Source organism: Oratosquilla oratoria, chromosome 23 (assembly GCF_046742065.1).
Source record: "Oratosquilla oratoria isolate Oo_2021 chromosome 23, ASM4674206v1, whole genome shotgun sequence".
In the NCBI taxonomy this organism is placed as follows: domain Eukaryota; kingdom Metazoa; phylum Arthropoda; class Malacostraca; order Stomatopoda; family Squillidae; genus Oratosquilla; species Oratosquilla oratoria.
In genome coordinates this window covers 1,703,330-1,708,329 of record NC_134799.1, presented here as the reverse complement: position 1 = coordinate 1,708,329, position 5,000 = coordinate 1,703,330, and the positions used below count along the sequence as shown (strand labels likewise).

General features: G+C 44.3%; 1 protein-coding gene across 8 annotated transcripts in view; it reads right to left on the bottom strand.

Moving 5' to 3' along the window:
- The window catches only part of LOC143037662 (uncharacterized), a 19,648-nt gene that overhangs the window by 14,327 nt on the left and 321 nt on the right, over nucleotides 1–5,000 (bottom strand). The window contains exon 1 of one of the 8 annotated variants that reach the window (XM_076206184.1): nucleotides 4,651–4,912. The exons of 6 other annotated variants lie outside the window; for them this stretch is intronic. The gene's annotated coding sequence lies outside the window, so the exon portion shown is untranslated. Of the gene's footprint in view, nucleotides 1–4,650; nucleotides 4,913–5,000 lie in introns of those variants that run through there. One more of the 8 variants, XM_076206181.1, reaches the window with a different exon arrangement.

Here is a 5,000-nt window from a genome sequence, read left to right as displayed (position 1 = left end):
AGCAGCAAGTGGCACTTGGAACGAGACACAGACTCGACCCTTCGTCACTCAAGGACGACGACGACGACGGCGACGACCCACATTCTGGGCCTTTGTTGCCACCTGACGAAGCACGCGGGGCTCCCTCCCTCCCTCCCCCCTCTCTCTCCCTCCATCCCTCTCTCTCTCTCTCCCTCCCTCCCTCCCTCCCTCTCTCTCTCTCTCTCTCTCTCTCTCTCTCTCTCTCACGAAGGCCGCTCCGTAGCCTGTCCTTGCTTCTCCATCAGGGGGTTCTTCTTAACCTGGGGGGTTCGTCGTGAACCCCCCAGGGGTTTCGCGGGACGGTTTTCAGGTGGTACTTAGATGTCTAGCGAAAGATTACTCAAACATTTAAGTCTGCAGAGAGATAACATCGTACATTAATTTTAATGTTGATACTTAACTGACGAATAAGTCATTACAATTTGAACCATTTGATCCACTGAGATGACGTTTGTATATTTAATTAGTATTAATATATTACCGTTCCATTTTCTGTGCCAGGTTAATGGAGGTACGGGTCGATGGTCTGATCACTCTCGGGGTGCATAGAAAACGGGTAAAAAGGTTGAGAACCTTTGTAATCTACGTCAATGAGAGACTCGTCCTTTGTAGCAGTCCAACCGCGATACGGAAGCGCCCTACTAGCTGAGACACTACATTGAAGAGAAGGCTAGTGAAATGGGCCTTTTGTACGTATCGTCCTATGGGATAAGGGGAGGAGGAGGAGTGGGGTAGAGTGTGTGGCGTGTGAAGGGGAGTATGGAGTGGCAGTGTGAGATAAAAGGAGTTTTAAATTTTCGAATAAAGGGCGAGATTAAAAGTTACTCAGTTTTCCAACCTACGGGGTTTCAGCCTTGCTTTCTCTAGACCCTTGAGTGGACTTCACACTAGACAAAAGATCGTCGTCTTCTTTCCGTCAACACGGACATTCTCTCTCTCTCTCTCTCTCTCTCTCTCTCTCTCTCTCTCTCTACTTTGTGGTAGAAATTGCGAGATAGATGAAGGGGAGTCACAAGCAAATGTTGAGAATTGACGGAAAGGGGTGAATGGAGTGAAAAATATTGAGAATCACAGGTCTACTCGGAACATAGAGAGTTGAAGGAAGGAAAGGAAAAAAAATGTGCCCATGGAGATTAGTTGTAGGGAGGCTACTTGGCCCAAAAGGATTCAAAAGTCCTTGAAGGCTGAATGAAATCACCTGGATCTGGACAAAACGGATTTCGTGGAGACGTTGTTTACGAAACCCGTTACGGCCCATACACGCAAAAGATAAATAAATAAATAAACAAAAATAAATAATAATAATAATAATAATAATAATTATAATAGTAACAATAACAGTAATAATGGTAATAATAATGATGATGATAACAGCAATAATATACGGCCCACACACGCAAAATATCAATGAAAATAAATTAAAATAAATAATAATAATAATTATTATTATTATAATAGTAACAACAACAGTAACAATGGTAATAATAGTAATAACAATAACAGCAAAAATAATAATAAAAATTATAATAATGAAATAATAAATAATGATAATAATAATAATAATGATTAATAATGATAATAAATAAACGTTACCCTGAGGTTAGCTAGAATAAAACCATCAAAGTTCTGAGCTGTGCGAAACGTTTAAACGATCTCCATAAACGTTGCCGGCTTTGGCCATTGACTTTAGCTGTGCCAAGGAATTTTATTCAGCTGAATGAACACGTCCCCCTCCACACACACACACACACACACACTCGATGGCGCAGTGGTTAGAGTTCCCGGCCGCCACTACGGCGGTCCGGGTTCGAATCCCGCCCAGGGCTGAAATAATTTCAGTATCGCTGCGCTGTGAGTCGTTACTCCAACTCTCGTGGGCGGGGAGTTGGGTATGTGTGTGTGCGTGTAAGGTCACAGCATTACCCATAGATCGGTCATATACGAGCTCTGAGCTCTCTTCCGGGAGGGAAAAAGCTGTCGATCACGAGTCCAACACGTGATCCAAGACCATGGTGAATCACGCGCACACACACACCTCGCCGACGGAATCAATGATGATTTCAATTCCTAGATTACGCATATACATTTTTCATTTTTTAATCTATCCTTTTTCTGTTAGGTTAAGTTAGGTAAGGCTAGGTTAGGTTATACAGTAATAATAGTATAATCATTTAGTAATAATACTATGATATAAGGAAAGAATCGGTTTATTTATAGGGTGGTCAATCAACGAATGGAATAGACTTAGTAACCATGATATAGGGAGCGCTGACAATATTGGCTGTTTTAAGAAACGGTTAGACAACTTTATGGATGGGGATGACAGGTGGTAATGGACATGGAACTGCCTAGTGTAGGCCTTATGGCCTCTTGCAGTCTCCTTTATTCTTATGTTCTTATGTTTTTATGTTATCATGTATAAAGTTTCATGTTTCAATAGCCGTGCTTGCATGTTTCTGGAATTTTACGGAAGAAGACATCTCGAGGTCATTTCGATCAGCTTTTTGAATGTGTTCTTGCAGCCCGCCAGCAGCCTCGCGATTTATTTCAGTTGAGTGAAACCCCTTTCCGGCCCCTACAGTCTGGGGAAGACTCCAAAGTTGAGCAAAATCGTGTGTCCACTATCCTGATAGAAAAATAATAGAATCTTGCCTGACAGTCAGTAAAACATGGGGAACGGTGATAGGCATATTCACAATGGAGGAATGATGATGATTGATGATGGTGATGACGACGACGACGAAGATGACGATGACGACGACGATGACGATGATGATCACGACGACGACGACTAGTTCATTATCATTATCATTATTATTATCATTATTATAATCATTAATCATTACTATTATTACTATTATTATTATTACTATTATTATTATTACTATTATCATTATTACTATCATTATTGTTATATCACAATATCATTATTATTATTATTTTTGTCTTGGACCCAACTTCGCTCAGTAGTCCATTACGAAGCCACATGAACAAAATAAATAAATAATCAAATTAATCAATAAATAGGCAAATTAAATAACTCAATAAATCAAAAAGAATTCTACAACGTTTGCCAATCACCTAATGAATGTGTTATGTATGTACACCCATATGTCGCCCTTGAACAGTAGGACATACACGCCCTCGGTGCCTCCTCCCGTATCAAGGGCGACCTCTCTCCCTCCCTCCCCGACTCGTGGGCGGCGACTCCTACGCCCACCGAACACCCGTCACGAGAACGGGTGCGACCGTGCGGTCGCAATGAACGAATATGAAAAATCAAGATAACTACACATATGCACGCGCACACATACACGCAATATATAACCCTCTGTGTGTGTGCATATGAGCGTGTGTTTGTGTGTGATTCACCATGATCTTGGATCACGTGTTGGACTCGTGACCGACTGCTATTCCCCTTCAGGATGAGAGCTCGAAGTTCATTTATGCCCGATCTATAGGTAATACTGTGACTTTACACGCACAATTCCTTGCCCAAGAGAGTTAGAGTGCCGGCTCGCAGTGCAGCGATGCTGAAACTATTTCATCCCTGGGCGGGAACCGAACTTGGACCGCTGGATTATCGGTTGCGAACGGTACCACTGCGCCATCGATCCGCGTGCGTGTGTATGTACGCGCGTGTTTGTACCCAAACATCATTGTGGCCGGCGCCAGGGTTTCTGGTCGGTTGATAGGATCCTTTGAGGGGTCCAGCCGGACCTCAGCCTCCATCAGTGGGTTCCCAGGCTCCTCCTGGCCCCATTCAAGAGAGGCCCGTTCCCAGAAAGCCTCACGTGGTCGTGTTTTACTCCCTCCGGATGACACACAACACAAATAACGAATGTCCTAAGACCACTTGTACAATGAGAATCTGGACGTCAATAACTTGTTTCACAATAACAGTTTTTGGTCGGAGTTGATTACAAACACAAATAACGAATGTCCTAAGACCTCTTGTACAATGAGAATCTGGACGTCAATAACTTGTTTCACAATAAAAAAAATTTGGTCGGAGTTGATTACAAACACAAATAACGAATGTCCTAAGACCTCTTGTACAACGACAATCTGGCAGTCAATAAATTGTTTCACAATAACATTTTTTGGTCGGAGTTAATTACAAATACAAATAACAAATGTCCTAAGACCACTTGTACAACGACAATCTGGACGTCAATAACTTGTTTCACAATAACATTTTTTGGTCGGGGTTAATTACAAACACAAACTCATCATGTTGGTATGCCAAGCGCCGAGATCGAGAAGGCAGAACACTTCTTCGCTTCGAGAAAAAAAAAAAAGGGATTCACAACTGTAACCAAATGTCCGAGCCTGAGGAGCACAAAAACCACATATCTCTTTCCACACGTCACCACACGACGCACATAAACACCCTAATTCCAGCCTCTAACGGAGGAATGCGACCGTGGATGCTGCTCGTCCGTGCACAAGGGCCATTCTCAACTGTGGGTCCCTGGGGGGGTCTTGCCCCTAGGGGCCACAGTCCCTGACGGACCCCATGCAGTTTCATTCAGGGCTGCAGGGACCTTCAACAAGTGGGGTAATGTACATGAGTAAGAAGCTCAGAATCAAGGAGCTTCAGAGATACACGCACACACGCACACACACCGCTCACTGGTGCTGCTGCTCAGGGTCCTGGTCCTCCTCCTCCTCCTCCTGCACGGGACCTGCGCAATCGATCACTAAACGTTTCTCCAACGATGAGGATGATGATGCCACGGCCTCCGCCGCCAGCAGCCCAGCAGGACCGAACAGCCCGCATGGGTGCAGAGGCCACGATCACGGAAGTACACGGAATGGTGCACAAACGTAATGTTGTGTTCATCGCCAGTTTAGGCAACACCAGCGTCGCTGTCCGCCAGCTCAACACCCCCAAACCCCCGAACCCACCCTCCTCCATCTCCATCTCCACCCACCATCCTGGCAAAGTGCCTTGTGGGTTGCCCCCTTTGCACCCC